Genomic DNA, 27,546 nt, shown 5'->3' on the forward strand with positions numbered 1-27,546 from the left:
AAATATCATTTGACCCCAGAATTCCACTTCTTGGAATATACCCAAAGAATACAACTTCTCAGATTCAAAAAGACATATGCACCCCTATGTTCATCACAGCACTTTTTACAATAGCCAAGATATGGAAGCAACCTAAGTGTCCATCTGTAGATGAATGGATAAAGAAGATGTGGTACATATATACAATGAAATACTATTCAGCCATAAGAAAGAAACAAATCCTACCATTTGCAACAACATGGATGGAGCTGGAGGACATTATGCTCAGTGAAATAAGCCAGGCGGAGAAAGACAAATGCCAAATGATTTCCCTCATTTGTGGAGTATAACAATGAAGCAAAACTGAAGGAACAAAATGACAGCAGACTCAGAGACTCCAAGAAAGAACTAGTGGTTACCAAAGGGGAGGGCTGTGGGAGGGAGGGGGAAGGGGACTGAGGGGTGTTATGTTTAGTACACATGGTGTGGGGGATCACGGGGAGAACAGTGTAGCACAGAGAAGGGTCGTAGTGGATCTCTGGCAACTTGCTGCACTGATGGACAGTGACTGCATTGGGGTCTGGGTGGGGACCTGATAATATGGGTAAATGTAGTAACCACATTGTTTTTTCATGTGAAACCTTCATAAGAGTGTATATCAATCATACCTTAATTAAAAAAAATTTTTTTAAAGCCAACAGAGATACTTAATCAACCACTGAGACTTCTAAATGCCTATTTTGTCTAAGGCTATTCCTCTTTCCTCCAGTCTATCCTACCTTCTGACCAAAAGCAAGTAGGGACAAGAAGCAATTTTCACACACAAGTGCCCATACATGTCTTTTCCAAACTGGCCAACAGACCTCCTGTCCCTATGTTGCGAAGTTGGGGCCAAAAGCACTTAGACGTTCATAGTCTCTGGCTGCCTTGTTACTACTCTATTACTTCTCCCCCATTCCTTTCAGGTGCCAGCAGGAATTCTGTACTCAGCTTTCCAAGCCTGTATCATTTGGGCTACCTAATATAGCTCACCCATTCCTCCCAATGGATTCTTTACTCCAGCGGGGCTCTCTTTACCCTGCACATACCTGTTCATTCTTGCCTCAGGCTGACCCCTGCTTGGACTGACCTAACCTGCTCTCCCAGTTCCTAATCAAACAGCACCTATTCTTCAAGGCTCCACTCTTAGCTTCTCGATGAATCCTTGGTCAAATTCTTTAACCCACAATAATCTCTAGTTAACCTGAATTTGACCTGTATTTATTTGTTAAGTTAAACAGTAAGCAATTGGTTATATTCCACAACTCTGAATGTTGCATTCTTGCAAGGTTTCCTCCTAAGTTGTGAGGCCAAAGGTAGTAACATTTATTTCTTGAATACCCCATTTACATCAGTATTAAACTTGGAAAATATACATCCAGTATCTGTTGGCTGGCTGACATATCCTGGGTGGAAGGTTAAGCCAGGCAGAATTCAGTGCTGACTACATCTTTCTGGAACTGTAGGTTTAAGCACCATGATTAGGACTGAATTTACATGCTCCTTGGGGCCAGAAAAGAGAGCACACACACTGGGTAATGCCAGACAGCTAAAGGGACAACACACACCCAGAATAAAAGAAGATTCATCCACCCATCCATCCATTCATTCATCTACCCACCCACCCATTCAACCATCCACCCATCCATCCACCCATTCATCCATCCATCCACCCATCCATCCATATGCAAGTCTCCCCAACACCTTGTACATTACCAGCAAATAATAAATAATAAATGTATTGGTGAATGAATAGACTTAATGCCAGCAGGAGAAGTACAGAGGTAATAGGTATGACTAGATTTGAATTAATAAAGCCCCATGGTAATCCTTCTGCCTTTTCTTTTAATGCTAATAAACTAATTTTTAAACAATGCCTCAAATCCTCCATACAGAGATATCTTAATTTTTCTGAAAACTAAGAAAGCCATTTCCAAGAAGAAAAAAGGTCAAGCATTACTTCTTATTTAGGGAGGCAGAAAGGTTGGCAGGAGACAATGAACTGAAAAACCAAAGAGAATGTTCCCCCACCACCCAAAGAAAAAAACATACAAATCAGATCAGTACCTAATTTACAAGAAAGCATATGTCCACAAAAAAATCAGTTTCCCAAAGCAAAGGAGAAGGTCAAGGGCAATGCCTTCTGGTATACGACTCCGCTTTCTTTTTTTTTTTTTATTAAGGTATCATTGGTATACAATTTTATGAAGGTTTCACATGAGCAACACTGTGGTTTCAACAATCACCCATATTATCAAGTCACCCACACACACCCTACTGCAATCACTAGTCACTGTCCATCAGTGTAGTACGATGCTAGAGTCATTACTTGTCTTCTCCATTCTATATTGCCTTCCCCGTGACCTACCTATACTGTGTGTGCTAATTATAATATCCCTTAATCCCCTTCTCCCTCCCTCTCCAACAAAACCTCCCCAACCCCTACCCTTTGGTAACCACTTAGACCCTTCTTGAAGGACTCCTCTTTCTTTACTTGAAAAGAGCTCTTTTTCCAAAGAAGGGGATCGGGAAAACGAAAAAAAAAATATGTTTATATAAGCTCTGAGCGAATGTTCTTTAAAGTAAGCAAAGCATAAAGAAATTCTGGGTTCAGCAGAACACAGAGATAGAGTGCCCAAACTCTTCCAAAGAGATATTTACCTCAACTCCCTGGAAACCATTAGTGACACAGAAAACCTCATCCCAGGTACATCAGACCACACAGCCATAATAAATGTACTGCCTGAGGTGGGCTAAAAACCAATTTGTTAACAAACAAGAAAAATCATCTGTGTTTTAACTCCACAAATGCTACATAAATGACCAATATGCACACCTCTCACTCTGAGCTCCTGGAACATAATGATTCTACTTCCATTACAGTTTGTTTCAGACTGAATTTTAGTAATTTTTATTCATATCTACCCCCTCCTCTTGGTCATGAACTCTGAGAGCAGAGACACGTCTTACTCATCTTTGTGCTCAGTGCCTAATAGAATGCCCAGCAAGAGACTAAAAGAAAATTACTGCCAAATGAATGGATAAGCCCAATCCATCACTCAGATGCTCCCTTACTAAGAGTCAATCACCCAGAGAAAAGGAGACTAAGATGAGGGTAGCCTCCTAGAAGCTATGGCCTGAAATCACAGACCATCTCTATAATAACCTTTACATTTCAGTTATCATCACCTTGTCTATCCTTTCAGATAAACAAGATTGAGCTTTCCCCTTCTTGATTAGTACAGGTACATGGAAAGTATGACTCTTCTGAAATCTCTTTCCTTTTTTTGTTTTCAAATTAAACACATCACTACTGGGTACCCACAGGAACCCATAGAAGAAAAGGGAGCATACTATATTTGAGTAGGAAAAGATATTAGCTTCAAACCTATAATTCTCTTTTAAAAATCAAGCAAAACAAAATACAAAGAAAAATAAAACTTTGTCAGAAACCACATAAGGACAAATAAAGAACATGATCATTAAAAACACAGAACAATCCTCTCCCAGAATTTACCATCAACAGAGCAGGTGAAGCTTCACAGAAAAAAATAAACTAGAAGGGTACCTTCTTCACTTAGTGAAGTACAAGCTATATCTTTTCATAACCCATTAAGTTTATAATTGAAAGAGTACCAACTGTTTAACTTTTCCGATGCATCTAAAACCAAGTATCAGTTCAGTAATTCAGCAGAGACCAGGCAGTCACAAGCACAACAGGTTTACCTCACCTCTGAAATACACTCTTAACCATCACTTGGCTAATTAAATCATCCATTATTCTTATGGATGTCTGCTCTTCTAATAGCCACAGAAACAAACAATTTCAAATACTGACCTCTGATTCAGTGTAATACAAACAACAGGTCTTCTGTCCAGAATTACACCAAATGGCTACAGTTCCTTTTTCAGTAGCACCATGAGCAGAAGGCTAAAGCCTTCCACAAATCATCTCTATAAGCGGGTCCTGCAGTGACTGTGACATGGTGTCACAGGTCCATGTACAGTGACTCCTAGACAATCACCTCCTAAAAGAAGAGACTGTCACTGCATCTAAAATGAACAGAACCTCAAAAATGCAGCTATGCCAACTGTCACTGAAGTTTTCTGAACTAAACAAGCATCACAGATGAGCTCAAAATAGGTCAAATTCCTTCCTCCTTAGTGCTTTAGCAATATTCAGTTCTCACACTTCCCCCAGAGGTATGATTCCTTTTAGTGGTGTCTAACTCCTAGTATTTCTTCTCAATTTTAAGAAGGTTTAAAGCTGTAAAGAGTTGCAAGAAGGGGTCCATCAGAGAAGCAAGGGTCTAATGTTACACCAGAAACTAAAAGTGAATCATTTCAGAGTGACATACAAATGGGGCTGAGGCCCACCGTGAGGACAGCTGTATCAAAGGCCTAAATTTCCAAGGATCATAAATCACTACAATAAGCACATCAACAGCATGTAGTACTCTGCAAGCATTTTGCAACCTTAAAAGTATTTCCATCCTCTACAGTCCTTTGATATCCTGAAAAGATGCCTTGTATTTCAAAGCCAGCCCACATCATCAAGGGTGGCAATCAGCATCCTAAAAAGCTGAAAGAAAGCAGGCAAGACCCGTGCAAAATGGACTTGGGATGCAAGGAATCATCAGCCCTGTAATTCCTCTAAGGGAGTGATAAAAAATATGGCCACTTCCTATAGAACTTGATTCTTAAAAGGAGAAATTATCCCAAATATTTAATCCAAATGAGAAAAATTATATGAGCACCTCATGAGAAGAGGCACTTAACCAGACAACTCTCCCAATTCAGGACAGTTGAAAAAAAAGACTAATATTAACTATTTTAATTACAAATTAATCTTGACTCCCAGAAAGCAAAAAAGCTTGAGAGCTTCCTTCCTGAACGTTCAGACTGGAATAAGCAATTTGAGAGAAAAATCCAAAATCTTAAATCATTTCAGCGCCACACACCAACTTTAACTCTCCACATTAAAAGTCCCTGGGCTGTAATTTACGTAGCAGGAAAAACTGCTACCTGCTCCCATTCCTACTACAAACAACCACCTAGTTGATGCCCATCCACACTGGATTTTTCCACAAAAAATGTATTACAGATGTCTGGGGTTAAAAGTTCCTGAATCTGTTTAAAAAAGAAAAAGCAACACATTATCATTCTCATAAAATGTCTTTTTGATGTTTCTTATCATAAAATGAAAATATTTTAGGACAAAACACCTAAGAACAAAGCAACAGTTTTCTACTACAGCTGAACACTTATTAAGCACTTAGTAGTACCTTCATAAAAATATTTGGAACAAATACATCTGCATGTGGTATTGATGTAAGAAACACATCAAGACAACAGTGGATTTCTCTAGGTAACGTTACAGTGGATAAACACTGCGGCATTATGGTGAGCATTGTGGGTTGCAATAGCCCTGAGTTCCTCCTGAGAAGGATAACTTAAGTACTTCAGATTTGTAGAGTATGTTTATGTTTTCAAAGTATTTCCATATCTATTTTTTCATTTCAGTTTACGGACTACAGTCCCCATTTAGCATAGCTTTTGGATATTTCCATTGACACTTGAGGGCTCTTTCTGTCCTACAGCAAGGCCCTTCACCACACTTCAAGACCATGGTACAGGTAGAATTGAAATCCAGGTCTTCTCACACTAACTATGAGACATATATCAAGCTTATTTATAATGTTTATAGGCTATCATAGTTCAGGACATTTTGGTGAAGCAAATAAAAAACACAAATTAAACATACATAGTGTGCTTAAAAGACCCAGTTATTCTCTCCTATCTATCAGCATTCCATCTCTTGCCTCTGGTGTTATAGACACTGTTCCTAGTTCTCATATCTCACCTTGCCTCAAATGAACATATTACACAAGAACTCTGTTTTATTTTTTTTAGGACAGTATCTCTAGGCCAGGGAACAGCCCTCAAATGCAAATGAAAACATCCAAAAGCTAAGCTAAATACTATACTCAAGCCTCTCTATGTTCACTTTAGTCTCATCCTAAGTAATCATACCACTGAGCCAAGTGTCAGTCAGCATCACCTTCAATCTCCCTATGAAGAGCTAAAGGAAAAGAAAATCTAATTAAAAGCCCTAGGAAAAAATCTACTTCAATCAAAACTACAACCCAAAGGCCAAGAGACTTTACGAAAGGAAAAAAACCCTAAAACATGAAAAAACTAGTAACAAGAAAGGAGATGTCAAGGGGAAAAAAACAAGACATTTTAATTCAACAGACTAAAACCAAACCAATCAAAAATGACTTTCCAAACAGAAAAAGCATAAAAACAGGAAGAAATAATAGAAGATGAGGGAGGTAAAATGCAGAGAACCACAATTTTAAGGATATTTTACTAAGAAGAACAGGAAACTCAATGTTTACAGTATTTATTTATAAAATCAAAGGGAAAGAATATCTTTGGTTTTATCAAAATCAACAGAAAATCATCTACTATGAGCCTCTGTTGACACCTTTTCCCAAGTGGAAGAATACAGATGAGGGTGCCAGAACTGGGCAGTAGTAAGAGCTATATTCTGTAATCGTCCTTGGACAGGAGCTGCTGGGACCTATTCAATGGGAGCCAATGCTAGAGCACAGAAAGTTTACTCAAAGAAATCAGTCTAACAAATTACGAGTATGCTTCTCTCCACACTAAAACCTGTGCAAATCATAACAGAAACACGCACAGGCCAGATCATTACTGTTGCTAAAGTGAAGCAATGTGATCTTCTTGTCAGAAACACATATGCACACTTCAGTAGATATTAAGAAATCTCTGAAATAGAAATAAAAATTGCCAGAGTAACTATAAAGGAGTTGAATTACCCATTAAAAAAAAACTTACTAATTTTAAACACTCACTCTTAAAATCTTTTACCTCAGAAGATTTTTTCACTTAAGGCTTTGAATTGTAAAATTTTTCAGAGAAAGATAAAAATCTGTATCATCTGTGGCAGTTAGAAATCAGTTTCAACTACAAGTTACTTAAAAGAAATCACTAGCTATCCAGTACCAAAGCACTGGGATTCCAAGGCAGCTGTCACATCGAATTCCATTTCAGATCCCAGCTCGCCCAACTGCACTCTCCAGTAGGAGAGGTATACAGACTAGAAAACTAACAAAATAAGTTGCACTTTCCATTTCATATTCAGGGCCTAATATGCTGATGAGCTTGGAAAGAGAGGACCTCAGGGTCAGTTTTATCATTATTAAATACAAATAATAAAGCAATAGTTGGGACTCAATTTTAAATAACTAAATCCACAAATGTATACTTTAAAAGGGCGAAGTGTATGATATGTGAGTCATATCTCATTAAAGATATCATTCTAAAAAATAAATGATACTCCATATAACATGAATCACCTGGCTCGAGTACTGAGAAACCATAAAATGTGTATTTAAAAAAGTTTTAAACATCATCTGCACTCATAACCAAAGAAATGCAAATTAAAATAATGTACACTTTTCACCTATCGGGTTAGCAAAGATTAAGAACTTTCATAACATCCAGGGTTGATGAGACGAAAAGGAAATTTAAACCCTAACACTCTATTTGTGTACACTGGCACATCTTGGGGGGCAATTTATTAGCAACTTTCAAAATTAAAAATGTATTTATCTATTGATGCAGCAGTTCCAAGAATTTACCCTACAAATTTACCTATATAATTGTACGAGTATAAGAATTAAAAAAAAAGAATCAGAACCAATTTAAGAGTCCATCAACAGGAAATTAAAGTATACATCCACACAATGTCCCACTATACAGTTGTGAAAAAAAAAAAAACCTGAGGTATAATTACAGGTATTGACTTGAAAAATATGTCCTTGAAATATTAAACAAAAAAAGCAACATTCAAGACAGCATTTACAGTGTGTACATATATGCTTACATATACACAGAAAATGTCTGGAAGAACACTAAGGAAGTGGGTACTACTCTTCCTGAACTATGTGAATGTGATTATGATGAGTATGTATTAATTTTGTAATTACAATCTGCATTTAATTTGAACAGATCAGGCTCTCAAATGAAGTCTTACCCTGGTGTGAAATCTCCCCATGCTGTAACCCCAACCTGTCTTTCCAGTGCAAACCAGTCTGTCCTTCCTTTGAGAAATCAGCCCAAAGGACTCCTCTCCAAAACACTCTTACAATTTGGTTTGAACAGCTACCAGCAACAAGCTTCAAATATAAACTACCTGAGTTGAAAGACCTACATCTGCCTGCATCCACCTCAGAACATTTTTAAAGAATTAAAAACCAAAAAAAGAAAACTGCAACACAAGTTAATAATCCTCATCATAGAAGCAACAGAAGTACTCACCATTTCTCATGCTTTCCAGCCTCTGTGCCTTTGTTTCATGTTATTTCCTGCCTAAAATCCTCTTAGGTACTTATCATGTGTCCAAATCCTGCCAATCCTTCAAAATACAGGTTAAACACCTCCTCCTAACCCAAATCTTCTCTAATGCCCCCAGCCAGAGCTGATTGTTTCTTAAACCATAGTACCATCGCCTCTTAAGGCATCGTCCTCTACCTAGAGGACATTGTGAACATGTCTTATTCCCGTTAGTGAAAAAATTCATCAAGGGCACAGTCTGTGTCCATGTCACTGTGCATGCCCTACTTCATACATAAATTAAACTGGTATTTCACTAAAGCATGTAATAAAAGGAGAACAGCAAGAATCTAAAAGCAAAAAAGCACAGTTTTTTCTTATGTATTTATTTTTATTAGGTAATCTTTACATATGACAGAGTGTGAAAGGTAAGGGTTTCTTCACTCTCCATCCCTGCCCAGGGCCCTAGTGATCCATGTCTTAAAATCGGGTTTTAAGAAGTCCTTAGATACTGTAACTTTGTAACACTTATAACTTTGGGTAAAAGTTGACAAATATTCATAAATGGCCTTTAAAAGCACATTTATTTCTGACAATCATACAATCTCATGCAGTGTGCTTCTATGCTGGGGCAAGTGAAATGACGCCAACAGATGAAGGTAGACTGTGTCCTATGACTTGCAAAACCAAAGTTATCTTGAGTTGTGAGAAGAAAAGTCGTTCACTATCAGGAAAATGATACTCTCAAGTTATTAAAATTTTTCATAGTGCAAAGTTTTTACACTATGAAAAACGTTATCTTGAATGTTGCTTTTTTTTGTTTAATATTTCAAACATATTTTTTAAGTCAATAACTGCTTAAAGGTTCCCTAAAGACTCTAAAATTTTCACTAGGTAATGAAAAAGAAGGTGATAAGCCATTACAAATAAAGTATTAAAGCAGAATGTAGATGTTTTATAAAGCTAAGTACCTTAAAGAATATTGATTAAATGTTAATAAAACATTTCTCAGTATCATATTAATAGCAACAAGATGTCTGCATTTTTCTAATTTATAAATCATAAGAATGTTTCTAAAGGTTTTTTAATCATGTCTAGTGTCTATAAGTTTAGGAAATTTCAGTAATTATTCTTATAATAATGAATCACATGAAAAGAGACAAATATACAAGGCAGATTATGCTAAGATCAGAATGTTCAAATTAGAAGGAAGGCAGTTCATCTTATTAGAAGATTTACCTAGTAATAAAAATCCGGAGCCATTATTAGATAAAAAAACTTTTAGTGAAAATTCTATATGGAATAATGAACTCATTATTTTACTATGGTATTCTTATAAACAATACTGAAGGACAAAGTACCAGATGTGTCAATACTACATTATCCATTGGGACTTAGGGCACAGATTCCAGTGTCCTGCAATACTCATTCTTCCTTTCTCCCAAAGTAAAAGAATTTGACTAGGCACACAGCCATCTCCAGGAAATATTTTCCAGTTCCCTTGCAGCTATCTGTGGCCCTGTGGTTCCACTATAATAAAAGGCACAGAGCGGAAATGGTACGCGTGACTTCTGGGAAGTATCCGGCCCAGCTTGTGCCCTTTCCTCCCCCCTGCCGGTGGGAATGCAGAACCGGAGGGAGGAGCGGGAGAGGCTCAGAACCGGAGCGAGGAGCGGGAGAGGCTACCTTTAACTCGAAGGAGAAAGCTGGTTCCCCTAGTGAGCATGAGGGCACCACGCTGGCTCAGGACTGTCCGTGATTCACATGAAAGAAAGGAACTTCCTATCTTTTTCAACCCATTATTATTTTGGTTTTCTGTCACTCAGTGCTATACCTAATCTTACGTAATATATGGCAAAACTATAAAGAAAGTGTAATAAATGTGTTTATTAAGTGCTACTTCATTAAACAATTTCAATACATATTTTAAACTGCTAGGATTAAAATTAAAATTCATTTTTGATGATTCAAATAACTAGAAGCTCTAAAATGTTCCTCTATGGCTTATGTGAGATATAAAAATGTTACTATCAAGAATTTGCCCAAAAATCAGTTTCCTGAATATGTCTTGAGATCAAGAGATTAAAACCAAATCTCCTTTATCACCGACCTCAGTAATATAGTATTATTCTTCATTCATTTGGCAAGTTAATGCCCACTGTATTCCTTACATGCTAGAAGAAACACTTAAGTGACCAAAGGTAACGTGGCCTCTGCCCTCCTGAAGTTTACAAGACAGCAGTTACCTGAGGTTGCAGATCTGAGGGCAACACACTGGATGCCCCTTCTTTAGCCTCCAAGTTAATCAACCCCCTTCTGTCATCATATTCTTGTTCAGACTGAGTATAATATGATTAGGCTGGCTTCAGCTCTGCCCAAGTAATACAATCATATTTCCCAGAGATCACACTAGTCACCAAAATTAATATCAGCATATTATCAAAATGACACAGCAACTATCATTAATGGTGGGCCACTTTTCCAAATGGCAAGTCGTATTTATCATGTGAAATTTTCCTTAATTTCATCTCAAAAAGTAACTTTATCCTTAAATTTGAAAATTACTTCGCAGCCCCTCCCCACCCCAGTCTCAGGGACTGTCCTAAAAAAAGTCACGATATAGGGCTGCTATACAGATGGCCAAACGTTTTAGTTATTCCTCACGGGCCATTAAACCAAGCTCACTGAAGAGCTGAAGCTGGACCAACAAGATGCCTCTCTCGGGGTCTCTCTTTCTCAGTCCCCTACCGTCTTGAACCTAAGAGGAGGGGATATTAATCTGACTGGGTCACATTTAATCCGGACTTGTTTCTACATTTGAAGATTAAGTGCAGATTACAAGTTACACATACATATGAGGGTTTGCTATCTTCCTCTTACTCATTTCTCTCACACATGATCTAAAAGACTAACGCTTGGGTCTTCTGTAAAGTAGCTAGCCTAACAGCAAAAACAGTGGGATTTAAGAGGAAGAGAGATACTTTGCCTAGGCCTTCAGTTTAAGTAATGCACTCCAATATGCTCCAGTTTACTAGACAGTTCTTTACTGGTATTTTTATCAAAAGCCCAATTAATAATAAAATAATACTTTGAATTCCCCACTTGCCATTTTTCTACTTACAGAAATAAATAAATAAATCTCCTTCAGGAATATCACAAGGAAGAGGAACAGCTAAGCTATGACACTTTGATCATTCATTCATTCATACTCCAAATGTCACCATTACTCTATGGTGTGTCACTCATTTGGTATTTATCATATACTATTTGTAGCCTTTCCTATATTCGAGGAATAGTAAAAATTTTACTATTTTTGGTGGTAACTTAGAACTTATTCAAACCCTCTAGAGTTGACTGATTGCTCCTATGTATCTCCTGATTTTTGAGTGTTGCAGATAACAAAGGGAACATACCAGGAAGCTAGATCTCAGGATGATAACAGTGACAATAACAAAAATAGGCTAATATTTACTGAGCATTTATTATTTGCCGTATTATTTGCCAGAGACATTTTAAGCACTTTATATGTATTAATTACTTTGGTTCTCACAGCAAACTTGGACAGGAGTTACTATTATTATCCTCATTTCACAGATGAGGAAACTAAAGACACAGAAAGGTAAGTAAAGTGCCTCAAGTACAGAGTTAATAAGCAGCAGGCTGGGGACTAAGTCTAGAAATCTTAACTATTTTGCTACAACAGCATAATGGTTAAGGGCGGACAAATACAGATAGGTAAATTTTGAGGCTCAGTGCCCAAAGACATCCAAGGAGACAGAAGGCAACATGGTTCTGGATCTCAGGACAGAGATCAGGGCTGTATTTATAAACTTGCAGGTTGGAAGCAGTAGGTGGAATGAGGTCACTGTGGAAGATGCTGCTTAAAGTAAAGTTAATAGATAGGCAGAATCATGAGGAGCCCCAATATTTAAAATAACATTGGCATTTTAGATCAAACTGATGATGCAGTAGGGTGGTATTTTTGTGTATTAGATATATATAACATATTACAAATCAAAATACATAATGGTTATAACTATTATATGGGAATTAGAATATAATTTAACTACAATGACTAAAGGTTTATTTATGGTAGCACCTCTGGTTTTATTGCACTGTTGGTCATAGCTAAGTTTTTCATGATAAATCTTTAGGCAAGACCACCATCTGTAAATTGTTCCTACACAAGAGAAATCTGCTTTAAGATCTATCTATCTTCAGACGTGTCTTTCAGGGACTATACAATTCTGAAAAGAAAGGCGGCCTAAAGAGATGACATATTTCAGTGTTTCCAAATGCACAATGTTGTACATTTATACAGCACTGTAACTAGAAACAGGTCTTCAACAGTTTATTTGGCATTTTTTTTAGTTCTTAGTGCTATACAAAGTAACAGTGCATCATATTACTGATGACATCTTAGATAACGATGAAATGTGTCTTTTACAATAGATCTAATTCCACAGGTAAGCATACATACTGATGAAGTTAAAGGAAAACTTTCACCATTCAAGGGATTTACAATCTAATGGAAAGAACATGATTAATATTAAGATATAAATGCAAGTAATAAACATTAACAAAAAACATTAAGTGATAAATGAGTAAGAAGGTTAAAGAGCTGAAGAAAAGGCACTTAACTGGTAGGAAGTAAGAGTGGCCAAACCAAAAAACTTAAGGAAGTGTGTCCTTGGACAGTTTTAATTGAAATAGATTAAAGCTGAGCTAAGAATAGGAAGAAGGTAGGAGATAACTGATAGAGGGAGAAAATGAGTAATGTGAGATTATTGTCACGTCACTCTTCTTTAAGAACCAACAAGTACCTTCCAATTAAGATAACTAATCAAAGGGAAAACATTTTTTAATCTTCTAATATCTCTTTTGAACACTTGTGGTTTTAAAATAAATCTACAAATTCTTTGACACTCCTCCCTTCAAGGGTGGAGCTTAATTCCTCCCTTTGTGTATGGGCTAGACTTAGTGACTTGACTCTAATAAAGTATGATGAAGTGATGGTATGTGACTTCTGAGACTAGGTCATAAAAAGCAAGGAGGTTTCCTCCCCTCCCCTCCCTGCCTTTCCTCGCCCTCGCCCTTGCCCTCACCTTCCCCCCATCACATTGTTCATTCTAGGGGAAGCCAAATGCCATATCATGAGGTCACTCTTATTAACCATATGGACACGTCCATGTGCCAAGAAACTGAGGCCTCCATGCAGAGGCCTTCTGCCCACAGCTAAATGAGCAAGCCATCTATCTGGAAGCAGAGTGTCCAACTCCAGTCAAGCCTTCAGATGACTGTAGCCCCAGCTGACAGCTTTACTACAACCTCAAGAGAGACCTCTGAGCCAGACCACTCAACTAGGCCACTCCCAAACTGACCACAGAAACTGTGAGATGTTTGCTGTGTTGTCACCAAGTTTTGAGATAATATATGCAGTAATACAAAACTAGTAAAACCCCATGATAATATAGTCTCTAAAACACTTATCTCCTAACAGTTATGCATATACAGATGGCCAGTAGAGTAATTTGGAAGGCTTTCTCTTCATCTTTACATCTGTGTAAGGCTTACCTCAATGAACTGCAGTTAAGCACTTGTTTTTGTTCATTAATTTGTTGAAAGTTCCTTGCCAGTACTTATATAATTGACTGTAGTTGTCCAAAAAATGAAGTGATCAGAGCTTGAGTAAGAGCATAGCTACTGGAGGGCGGGTGAAGAAAAATACTGATCTGAATGATCTGAAAAATGTAATGAAGGATAATGGATGCAACAATCAAAAATAACTCCAGAATGACATATATATATATATATAAGGTAGAAAAAAGTTATTTTGTACCTTTGGAAGTACTGAAGTACAAAACTTGAAGAAAAATAGTATAGAGGAGCAAAGCATTATAATAATAACACTCAGAATTTACTTCTTCATTATTAAGGATAAGCCACTTGATCAAGGATTAATTTTACATGGTTCTCAAACTGTGCTACAAAATATTAGTTCCCATAAGAAGGTCACAGATATCCTTTGGGGAAAGAATAACAAAACAAACAAAAACCTCCTATATACTACAGGACATTTCTAGGGCTTTAAGGTACTAATGTGCATTATAAATTTACTTGACCTCAGAACACTTAAAATACTTGCAGCCTATTAGTATGCCATGAATATAGTTTGGGAAACAATGACTTGGGTAGGCAGGTGGGTAGAGTCACAGGAAGTAAGACAAATGTAATAAAATGATCTCACCTAAAAAAAGAGAACCTGACTACCATTTATGAATACATGATAATTTTTTCAAGCAAAATAAACTGCTAGATATGCTATCAAAATGTCAAGAAAAAATGAAGATGGAAAAAATGTGATAGGATATAACAGAAATAAAAAATCCCTCTCCATAGGCCAGGGCTCAGCATGCCTCCCATTCCCTCGCTCCTACTGGGCACCTCCATGAGAACTGGTTTGAAGGGGTGAGTACGCCACCATCAGGAAAGCTGATAGGTAACTTAAGAGGTTAAGAGGTGGTCTGGCCCCAAACCCTTAACCAACAGTGACTGATAACTGATGACCTATCAGATCCTTGGAAATGTTAAATACATAAAAGAGTCCTTAATAGTGTAAGTGGAAGCAGAGGTATAAAGACACAAAGAAACCAGAGATAAAATAGCTGAGTGATAAAAAGGATCAGGTGAGCCAGCCCTGGCTGCTTAGTGCCTTGTACAGGAAAGAAACACTTTCCTTCAGTAAATTTAAGTTAGTATATTATTGTCCAACCTGTACAACCTCACATGGTGGCCCTACCAAACAGAGCAGCTCTGCAGACTGATGACGCCCCTTCAGTCACATGTAGTGACACACACAGAAGGTAGGTAGAGGAGGGAGAAGGAGGGAAAAGGAGTGAAACAGCAGGGGAACAGTGACTCTGGGTTTAGTAAGGGGCATCCAGTTTAAATTCCCCTGAATGATATTTGCATATAGCAAACATCTTTTGAAATTATGGCCAGAGCCTACGATCCCATTAGGAATCATGCAAAGCTGTTCTAGCATGGATACACCTCCCCGGTGTAGTCAGGTTCTGCTCAGGGAGTGGTTTCCAGAGCCTCCCCAGGCAGCTTCTCTGAATTCACATATGCAGACACATGACCACATTCTCTCCTGCTCAAACTCCCCCTGAACTGTATTGATCCCACATACATTAAATAACCGCCACTCCACCTCCCACCCCCACTCCTCACCCCCAGAAGATGTAAGGGGGTCAGGAATCAGACCACGGAAAAAGCCTGACAGACATGTACAGTGTCAGTGAACATATATGCATGCTCTGCTGAGTGTGTGTGTGGCCATGTGTGCTGGAATGGTTTTTGTAGGAAGGGCTCTCCCCTGCTGCTCCAGGACTGTCTACAGATGCTACATGGCTGTGATTGCTCACAAACTCTCTTTCAGGTTAGTCCAGGCCCACAATGTAAATACTGTCCCCTTTAGAGTGATGTCCTATGCTACACATAGCTGAACAACCATACACAGCCATGGCACTGTGGTATGGCTCAACAACCTCTTCCTGCTGAGGAGGCAACAAGGTAATCTGGTAACTAAAGCCGGGTGGGAGCCATATCCCTAACAGTATTCCAGCATCCACCATGCCATCTGAACTAGAGTTCTTGTTCTTCTGTGAAGACTGACTCTCAAGGCTTATAATTCTGTTTCACTTTTCCCCAGTACATGAGCTGACTTAGAAGACTTTTGTTCCTTGCAACCAAATAAGCCTAACCGAAATCCTTACAAATCACATGTATAACTAGTTAAAATTAGGGCATGACCCATGACTTCAACTTCTAATGCAAAAGCCCAAGACAAATAGGTTGTGAGGATTCCTCAAATACCAAGTGGTATATGAATTAGAGGTCATATCATTTTGTAGCATAACCATATAAGGAAATATCTCACAATTAAATATATTGCTTATGGTTGCTGAAATACTGCAAATTTTACCAAATAAAAACAACTATTTTACACTGGCACAAACAGGTCACTTTATCAAAAACGTCTTTTATTAGCAATCATACCTGTCCCTGTTCTGACACACTAACAAGTTAGCTATACAAATCACAATTCCAACAAAAGCTCCAATCTAGGAAATACATTTAGCATTTGACCATGAGTTATTTGTGGTCAAATGCTCATTAAAATTGCTTACGCAATCTTAACCATTTTTCTAATACATAAATGCTCATTTCTCCTCATTATGTAAAAAACCGGAATTTTAGACAAGAGACCAAGCATAAGCCAACAGGCTCACACAAATCATACTTAAATTGGATAAGCAAAGCTACAAATCTGGAATAATTACCAAGATACTGAAAATTAACAATCACTAAAATATGACTCAAGAGGAATTCCTGGTTGTTGAAAACACTATGATCAACTATAGCACAGCATTGTCAGAAACTGATATATAAGACAATAGTGTATTGTTTCAGGGTGTGTGTGTGTGTGTGTGTGTGTGTGTGTGTGTGTGCAACGAAGTTCACAGCTATGTCACATTAATGACTCACTTAAACATCTGAATTTTCTGCTATCTTAACCTTTAAACCAACTGCAAAAGAAGCTGCCAAAAGCAGTTAGTAGGAAAGCACACAATTCCAAAAAGAACTTTGTATATACAACTTATCTTACTACTCAAATGTTGTTTTGATTACTGAGATTTGAACAAGATGTTAAATATTCAAAACTAATTTTAAAAGTAATAGGTGCTTACTAAATCCATTATAGTATTCAACATATACCGGTTTTTAGGACACAGATCATATTATATTCCCCATATGTATGTGTTTACAGCACCTGGCACATTTCTGTTTAGTATTACATGTAACTGCTGCAGGACCTGACAGTGATTATTGTCCCACTTTTTAAAATCATTTTGACCAGTAAGTCAAAGTTGAAAGAGTAACTGTTGCATTTATTTCTTGATTTGGATTACCTTTCTGTGTGACTTGGTTCTCAGTTACTCTAGTTACCTTGAGATGAAACATTGGCAGAGAATATACTGAATTGAAATTACCTGTCTCTATTCCTACTGAATAAATAATACATTTGAACTGTTCACATTTTATTGTAAAAGATAAACAACTTTAAAGAAAAACAAAGTGAATCAGAAATCACATTCCTAAGAGTAGCCCTCTAAAACAGAAGATGTTTACTCAAGTCTCCCTTGCCACAGCAAACCTCTCTAACAGCTCATTTCATTAACACAATTGAGATGGGGTAGGACCTGTGATAATAAAAATCTTCAAGGCATTTATCAAGCAGATTATCTGCGAAACTACACCTTGGTGTAGAAGGCTTTAAGCGAGAATTTGGCCTTCTGTACTCATCTGTGCACACACTCTTTTCACATTTTCTTTTTTTTTAACATCTAATCCATAGAACAAGTCATCCTATCAGGCTTAATTTCATTTATGTTTAAATGACTATTGAAAACAACACTACTGCAATACACATTACTGAAAACAACATTATTACATATGCAAAACTGGTGTTTTAGTGAGCTCCTCTCCAACCCTGCCACTCCCCCACCACACCACACCCCCATTAAATCAAAGGAAAACCTCTGGGTCCAGTGCTAGATTTTCCTTTTCTATAGGGTAGCTCTATTTGACTTTTTAGTAATGATACTGAAAACTTTTTAAAGACTGCTAGTGTATGCAAAGTTTCCAACACTGACAGCACAGATAAACCCCCTTGTTTTATTTAATATTTCAAGACAAAGCATATTCTCCATAAAAGACTATCAATTCAAAAGAGTCCTTGGAAGTCACAATGTGTAAATACTCAGACAACAGAACAAATTAATGTCAAGGCACAACCAATAATAACGTAAAAAGCCTCCATGCAACCATACCTGTCAAAGGGCATCTGTATTAGCAGCTGGAGGAAGTGGTAATTGCAGGGAAGCACTACAACTGCATTCAAAAGAAAATCATTAGGCCTCAACCGTTAATCCCCTCCCCCATCCTCTTCCACTGGATCCTTCAAAGAAATTAACCAGTAGAAGGTGCTATTCTGCAACCCATAGTATTCACACCTCCATCCTTAGTCCAGAGCAAGGTCTAACCCAGGTGCACTCTCTCAACCTATCCCCTGTCCAGTGCGCAAGAAATCCTCTTCCCTAGCCCCAAAAACAGAACACAGAGCTTTCCTTATAACCCTATTTACAAAACAAAACACAACAAAAAAACACTGACAGCTCAATAGCCAGCACACCGATCAAACCATCAGACCACTAACATGTCAAAACACACACACTCTGTTAAATATTAACCTCATATACAATCTTTATAATCTTAAGTAATACAATCTACTTCTGCCTAGAAAAGAGGACTCTGGTCTATTCACTACAATAAGAGTCAACTGAACAAATCAAGGTCCCCAACAAAGTCAGGGGCAATGAGGAATACGAAAGCTGACTCTAAGGCCACGATATATAAAGAGGGTCTTTATCTTTACATACACAAAAAAAGAAACCAGCAGAAACTAGGACTGCAAAGGGATGAAAGGGAGGTGTAGAAGAGGACCTCTGAACATGTTTTTGAGTGTCCTTTAGTTTCCACTGCACTCTGCTGCCTCTTACAAGGTTGCAAAAAACCGCCAGACATGAGATGGGTGAAAGAAAGCTGAAAGGGAAAAGCACCCACCCTTCCCCCATGTTCTCTCTCCTCTCTCCCAAAAAGAGCTGTGTTTGTCTGTGCAAACCTAGTTCCAAATACGGGAGAGAGAGAATGAATGTGTGTATGGAAGAACAATGAGCCCTCAGCCTGGTATTGTGTGTGTGTGTATGTGTGTGTGTGTGTGTGTGTGTGTGTGTATGTGTGCGCGCCCGCGCCTGCCTCTGCCTCTTTTCCCTTCGACCTCAACAACGGGGAGAGCTGGAAGCCAGCTTTCCAACCAGACCAGGCCACCTAAATCAAAACTGGTTTATAATTTACGGTAGAATTAACTCAGTACGCAACTCCATAGAAGGAAATAGCTACTCAAAGATGATTTTATTATTGTATAGATCCATCCTCCCTCCCCTCCCCCAACAGACTGAGACTAAAGAAACCAGTGTACACCAGACAAAAAGGTCTCTCTTTAAATGGAAAGCAATTACCAGAACTGTCCCAAATCTAAACATAGGACGCCTTAATTTGTGTCACATTAAAATGTTTATTTTGTAATTCACCAAGTTTCCCTTTTACTAGTTATCTTTTTTTGTGTTTAAAAAATTGCTTTGGGGAAAGCTATTTCAGGATTCACACAAAACTACTTTCTAAACGTACCTTAAAATAGAAACACATACTGAAACATTTAAGCACCTAGTTTCTCAAGGACATTTCGCTTAAATCAATGTTTGAAGTCTGTAATCCAAAAAAATTATAAGCAAACCTTAGAAAAGAAGCAGAAGAAAATGACAATTCAACAATGAATCATTTTGTTGTCCTTTTCAACTTCTCAACCAACCAGTTTCAAAGGAAAACCTGCAGTACTTTCCTCCTCCCAATACACACATACACAAACACACACCCTATGAAAAACTACTTCTCTTCTTTCCATAACCTTAAAAAAAAAATAGAAGCCACTCTCCTTCAGAGAGCAGAACTAAAACATGATAGTAAGAACCATCCTGCTGCAAGTGTTTTTGGGTTTCATAATTTTGTAGTCATGTAGAGCAGAGGACTAGAGATTTAGAACACAAAGAGGGAATCTTCTAATGCAAAAATGATACTTTAAGTCCTCCCCCAAGACCCCCAAATCCACAAACATCAAGAGATTTTACAGTTTCAGTCCTCGACTTCCTTTCCTCCCCCTAGTTCAGCCAGTAATTCAGTCTCATGAAACAGTTTAACCTCAGACGAGTCAAACAAGACCATGAATAAGCAGCAAAGAACAGGGGGCGGCAGGGGAGTGGGACAGGTATCTGGCCCGAACCGAAAAGAAGTCCTGGCCCTTTATCGGCGTCCGCCGGACGTGCGCGGCTCCCACACGGGGCTCTTCCTGGCTCACCCCGCTCGGGGAGTCCACGCCGACCCCCTCTGCCCACCCCACGCCCCGTGTCCAGGACAAGGGGCCAGAAAGGCAAGCAGACGCCACGCGCAAGTTGGCGACTTACCTTCCCCGGATGCGCTACACCATCAATGGAGGTGTGTTCGGCCGGCTCCCGGGAAAGTGGGGGGACGGGGCGAGAGGCCCGCGGGGCAGGGGCCGCCGGGCTCGGGCCGAGGAGGCGCCGGCCGCCGGACAGGGCCGGGGGCTGCAGGGGCTTCCCTCCCGTGACCTGTGGTGCGGTCTCCACCAGGCCCCCCACTCCTCGCGCGGCCAGTCCTTCAGGAGCGGGAGCCCAGGATCATGTCTGGTTTTGTTTTTCTGAGAGCGAGGGGCTCCCTGAGGAGGATGGTGATTTTTTTTTTCTTCAACTCGGAGAGAAAATGAGACAGTGTGGAAAGCGAGCGAAGGGAGAGCACGGGGCAGGCGGAGGAGGGGGCGACACCCCAGCTGGGCGAGCGTCTCGGACTACGGGAGGAAGAGGAGGTTGGAAGCGCGGGGGACGGCTCGCGAGCGTCTGTGGGAGCAGTGGCGCCTCCGCGATGGTGGCCGAGGAGCGGCGGGGCTGCTGCACCGACCCACCGCCCACTCCGCGTTCGGGCCCGGCCCACCTCGCAGTATCGCGCCTCGCTATTGGCCTGGCCCGGCGTGACGCGCGCGGAGGCCGAGCCACTGGGGGGCGGAGGGGGCGGGACTTCTCCTCTCCCTCTCGCTCTTTTTTCCTTTCTAATAAAATGAGCAGAGGGAGCGGAGGGGAGCGGCCGAGCCTGCCGACGCCGCGGTCCGGGCCCGAGCGCGCGCTCCGGGCGGTGGCGGCCGCTGGGACTGGCTGCCCGCTGGGGGCGCGTTTTTATGCGGGGCGGCGGCCGCGGCGCGCAGCCGGCAGGTCCAAAGGGCCGCCTTGGCCGGAGTCCCGTGGCTCTTACTACCGGGGTCGCAGTTTGCCTTTTCAGCCACTTAAGGGGCGGATTCATATCCCTGGAGGCACACGGAGTGGGCTGGCACAATTCGCTTAAAGACTCTTTGGAAATTCTGATGAGCATTAACGTTTTCAAAACAAGTCCTCGGCAAAAGATTAAGAGAAAGAAAAACGAAATTGGTAGATCACGCTCTTTATTTGAAAAGAATAATTAAGATGAAAAGCCTGAAGTCTCATCAAGGAATAAAGAAGGGACTATATGCACAGACACAGGGATTTGAGCAAGAGAACGGTATACACAACTCTATGCCGTTAAATTTGAAAAAAGAAAAAACCCAAATATCAGCTTTTGCTTTGAGAAACATAATTTTCTGCCTCAGTTCCCGAAAAGGCTGATAATCACAGGGTCTTGCGATTCTATAAGGGGCACGAGGGGCAGGCCAAATGCTCATATTCTATTTATTATAATTGATAGAGTTGAGGGGTTTGGGAATTTTAAATTATGATTAGCAGTTTTTGAAATGCATATCATGTTTATTGGGTTCTTTCACAGACCCTGGCATGAATCCAAGGTGAATCATCAACCTATTGTTGGTTTCTTAATACACTGTAAATGCTTATTGATGTCCTTATACCGTACAGTCTTCCTGAAGGAGTTCAGATCTGTATATAATAGAATAATTAAGGGATAGAACATAGGACAAAATAATTCACTCATCTATTTCAAATAAAGTGATAATTTTCTCTTTGGAATATCTATTCAGATTATAATTTCTACATCCAACAGTTTCTTTTAAGAATAATTTGGACTAGCAGATATTGGATTGAGACCTTAAAACAAATGGGTCTTTACCGTTACATATTAAGTAACTGAAAGCAAGAAGAACCCTCTCTTGCTGCAATTCCTTCAGCTAGAAATGGGAAAACTAGTTAATACCTCCTAATATATCTAATAATGTGAGAACTGAATTTTCCAACATAATAAATTCAGTAAACTGCACTGGACATCCTAGATGTGGGTGGAACTGTTTGACATCAGTTTGGAAATAATGAGGAGTAAAATGTATTAGATGGCTTCAGTTTCCATCCAACTCTATCTTACATTTACAGGAGCACTATCTCCAATAAAGGTTCAGCTCTGTGGTGGGCAAATGGACAACAGTTTCAAAAGGATGCCTATGGATTTTGCACAGCCATTCAGTGAAAAGGAGAAAGGCTCTAAAGGTCAAGAAACTACCCTTGCTATAAAAACTATATAAAAATGTAGTTTTAGAAGTCTCAAAATTCTACTTCATTATAAAGCGTTGTGTTATGGTATCAGGCCACAAAATTAGCAAACTAGACCTGTAACAATCACATGCAAGAATTGTGGTCCAGCCATAAAGCTAGAGAGTACAGCCTTCCCTCCAAGGATCGAGAGGCTGATAATGTAATAACAATACATCGTAGTAATAACTATTAAACCATTGATTGAAAGCTTATTATGTCCCAAGCACCCCAAAGCATGTTGCATTCCTTAGCCCACTTAGTCGTGACAATGGCCTATGAAGTGTATTATTATTATCTCCACTTTAAAAGTCAAAAAACTGGGGCTTGGAGAAGTTAAGTAACTTACTCAAGGTGAAAGAGGTCAAATATTCTAGTGGGTGTTTTTTCCCTCTATTAAATTTTAAAAAGTTTATTTTCCAGCAAGCTTTAGATAAAGAGGATTACTTTGGTTATTGAATCTGAAAACATCAAGGACTTTTGTTACTTTATGTCTCTTACTACAGGTAGAAGTGATTTTATGTTGTATACAGAGGTCACATCAGAGACGTAATACCGTTATTTTTTAAAAGCCGGGAAAAAAGAGGGATTATTTAACAATGTTGGGACAACCAGATAGCTACGTAGGAAAACAAGAGTGATGTAGGAAAAGAAAAAATTCTACTAGATTCCTATTATTGTTCAACCCCTACCCCAAAAATTAAAGATGGATATATTTAAGTATAAAAAATGAAGCCACTAAAACGATCTTAGGTTGAGTTTACTGGTGTTCATTTTACTATTGTCCTCTATAACTATATAGATTATTTTGTTCTTTTGTATATGTCAAATAGTTTGTGATTTTTTTTTTTAATGAAACCATACAAGAATTAGAGGAATACTAAAACTTTTTCAAAGCACAGATTGAGGAAGTTCTTTCTAAGCATGACAGGAAACCCAGAAGCCATAAAGGAAAAACACTAATAAATTCTACTGCATAAATATTTTATATCTCTGTAAGGCATAAAGCACCATAGCAATCCAAGAAACAAGCAAATGAAGGGAAATTATTTTCGACATCTATAATACAGAACTAACTTCAATACAATGAGCTCTTACAAACTTGTAAGGAAAAAAATCCACTAGAAACATGGACAAAATGTAGGAACAAAAAGTTCACAGAAAAATGTGTTCTATAAGCATATGATCGAATTATAAGATAAATGCAAATTAAACTCATCTCTCAGATTAGGAAATTTTTTTTACTTCTTAACATCCATGATGAGGATGTGGGAAAACAGGCATTCTAATGCACTGTTGGTAAAAATGTAACCATTCTGATTTTTTAGAACACAATTTAGCATTATCTATGAAAATGTTAAGTATCCATACCCTTTAATCCAGCAATCCTGCTTCCAGAAAGCCATTCTGCAAATAATCTTGCATGAATATACAAAAATACTTACAAAAGGCTTACAACATTATTTATAATAGTGAAAACCTGGAAAAGCCCAACAAAGAATGTTTAAATAAATTATGGCATAAACATAACAATGGAATTACCACTTTCAAAAAGAATGATGTAAATCTGAATTGGTATGGAATGATAAGCAGGATTCAATTAAATGAAAAAAGCAAGTCACAGAACAGTTATGGACAGTATAATTCTATTTGTATTTTTAAAAGGACAAATTTGTGCATGCTTCAAAAATGTCTAGGAACATATCCATCAGGAAAATGTTGATAGTGAGTCCACTGGGCGTGGAATGGAGAGTGGGGTGGAAAGAGGAGATTGACTTTTGATTTCATTTGCCTGCTCTGTTTGGTTTTTTTCTCTTCATATCAAGATGTATAATTTTCATAATTAAAAAAAAATTCAAGTTCTTTGAACATATGGCTGGTAACTAGCCTTCATAATTCACCAGAAGCACTCAAGCTTTAGACCAAGTAAATTATTTTCCTCTAAAACGCCTTAAGCAGAACTGGGGTGCTTTATCAAGCCTGGTAACAGGCTGAAGCTTGTTCCTAGGCATTTTCTTTGAAATTGCCTTCCAAGTTTCTGTAGTGCAAGTACAAGCCAATAATGAGCATCAGCTCTCTCCCATTGCACTTTTTCAGGTAAAGCAACAGCTGCAGGGGCTACTCCCTTCCCACCATGGCACTTCAACAGGCACTCAGCCCTCACTTGCATTTCACCACCACCACTGCCGCCACCGCCCCGAAAGTGGATTTTCATTTTCACTTGATAATGTGTTGTAAAGCAGAATTGCTCCCTCTCCAGTCTTTTCCCTCAGGCCAAGTAAGCAACCCCTGGTAGTCTTTGAAAGTCCCTGCACTGAGTTGGAATGCAGAAGTGGGTTTAGTGCAGGAGGCACATGTCATGCATGCAAACACATATGCAAGTGAAACAGCTTCACCAAAAAAAACAGAAATGGATCAAAACTCAGAAACCCTTTCCTTTGTTGGGACATGACTAATTGCGAATAGCAATTAAGGTTCTTGATTCAACTCCAGACTCCGATGAATTTTCTTTCAAGCAAAGTAGATGTAGGTCTGTTTATCAGCACACTTACAGATACATGTCAAGGAAACCCTGCCCCACTGAATCACATCAGATCCAGTGGTGTGAAGCTCTTCTGAGTCACATTCAGCCAGCCAATGCCACAGCATGCTGTCCAGTGGCAGAGGATGCCTTTTGGGTGAGATCTAAACCCAACATCTGACTTCTGACCACTTGTGGTTATTGAAAAGGCCCACAGGGCTTTGTGAAAGAATTAAGAGGAGGAGATGCTGATTTTCATTGTCCTGGCCCAATTCCAAGTTGGATCATTAGCAGTCCTCCTTTGTCTGCCTGCCATCTCAGTGAGACGTGCAATTCCACAGTTCCTGTTATAAACAGCTGTCCACTGTTAACTGAGCGAGCCAAAGAGCCCCAGCAAATTCCACCCTGGGGAAGCTGCATTTCAAGATAAACATTTCCTCTGCATCTATTGGTAAATTACTTAGGTTTACCTTGGGGGGAAAGGTGTAGTTTTCTAGGGAGAATAAGGGTATAATAATGGGGAGTTAAAAATTATCCACAAACCCTATTTTATCTAAATGGTGAACAAAATAGGCTGGCTTAGATCACAGAGGGCCTCAAAGCGAAGCGTCCAAAGAAAATGAATTCTAGATCCTGACATTTTATTTGGGGATCCAGAATTTAATCTTATAACATTGATATGGCAGGTGTTCTTTGCCACCAAAATTCGTTTCGTTTCTTCAGTCTGAGGCATATTTACAAACAGCAACCAGGCAAGTAACTCCTGTAACTGAAAGAAAACATAAAAATTCACTCTCTGCTGTCCAAGCTTCGGAGTCCACACTGCACATGTCTGGGACACTCAACTGAATGCCTCCCTCCTTTTCATTCAACACTTGAGGCATCTTAATTTCAAACGACACACGTTCTCAGTCCTCTCAAACACAAGTGTCTCCTTCTAATACTCCAACTTCAGATTAGTTCTGCTACATTTACTTTTCTTTTTAATCTTAAAAAGAGCATTTTAACTTGAAAGCATCCAAGATCTCCTTTAACAGGTGAGTGGATAAACTGTGGTACATACATTCAATGGAATATTATTCATCAGTAACAAGAAATGAGCTATCAAACTATGAAAAGGCATGGAAGAACCATAAAGGCATTACTAAGTGAAAGAAACCAGTTTGAAACAGGCTTCTGTATAATTGCAACTATATGACATTCTGGAAAAGGCAAAACTTTGTCTGGAATAGAAAAGGAAGTAAAAAGATCAGCGGTTGCCAGGGACGGGGGAACTACAGGGCATTTTGTAGGGCAGTGAAACTATTCTGTTAAGTACTGTATGGGTAGATACTTGTCATTATACATTTTCCAAAACCCACAGAATATACAACACACAGAGTAAGCCCTAATGTAAACTGGGGACTTTATTTAATAATATTGTATCGATATTGGTTCATCAGTTATAACACATCGGCCACACTAATCCCAGATGTTAATAATAAAAGAAATGGAGGAGGGGGTGAACTTCCTGCTCAGTTTTGCTGTGAACCTAAAATCACTCCAAAAAATAAAGTCTATTGTGCTGTTCTTCGTGTTGTTAGAAGCAGAGACTCACTCAACATTTCAAGTAACCAGAGATCTACTTGAGGATGTTCCTGTGTGGAAGCCTAGGTGAAGCTGAACCATGTGACATCTGGAAAAGGGACTAGAAACAGGGCCACAGGAAAGTCAAGACCCCCAGCCCTCTCCACCATTACTGTCACTGGCCCTTTATGCGCCTCATCTTTCCCACCAGCTGGCCTCCTCATCCTTCAACAGATACCTTTTCTTCACTCGAGAGTGTCTGCTTTCTTAGAATTTCAACTCCCTCATAAAAGCAGCTTGTATATGGCCTCTCATGGCTTCTTTGGTTTTTCTGTAGCTTATGACTTATCAGCTACAGCTGCTTCTGCTGATGGCCTCGTGACTTTAATATTTCCTACTTAAAATTCCTGAGAGGGCAAAACTGGACAGCTACATGCAGGAGAATGAAACTGGATCACTGTCTAACCCCATATACAAAAGTAAACTCAAAATGGATCAGAGACCTGAATGTAAGTCATGAAACTATAAAACTCTTAGAAGAAAATATAGGCAAAATTCTCTTGAATATAAACATGAGCAACTTTTTCCTGAACACATCTCCTCAGGCAAGGGAAACAAAATAAATAATGAACAAATGAGACTACATCAAGCTAAAAAGCTTCTGTACAGAAAAGGACACCATCAGCAGAACAAAAAGGCATCGTACAGTATGGGAGAATATATTTTTAAATGACATTTCCGACAAGGGGTTAACACCCAAAATATATAAAGAACTCACACACCTCAATACCGAAGAAGCAAATAACCCTATTAAAA

General features: G+C 39.0%; 1 protein-coding gene across 5 annotated transcripts in view; it reads right to left on the reverse strand.

Annotated features, from left to right (window-relative positions):
- The window catches only part of RERE (arginine-glutamic acid dipeptide repeats), a 429,285-nt gene extending 408,477 nt beyond the window's left edge, over positions 1-20,808 (reverse strand). For all 5 annotated transcript variants that reach the window (XM_057499686.1, XM_036925289.2, XM_036925287.2 and 2 more), the window contains exon 1: positions 20,526-20,808. The gene's annotated coding sequence lies outside the window, so the exon portion shown is untranslated. The remainder of the gene's footprint in view (positions 1-20,525) is intronic.
- Positions 20,809-27,546: the final 6,738 nt, after the last annotated feature.

Source organism: Manis pentadactyla, chromosome 4 (genome assembly GCF_030020395.1).
Source record: "Manis pentadactyla isolate mManPen7 chromosome 4, mManPen7.hap1, whole genome shotgun sequence".
NCBI classification, from domain to species: domain Eukaryota; kingdom Metazoa; phylum Chordata; class Mammalia; order Pholidota; family Manidae; genus Manis; species Manis pentadactyla.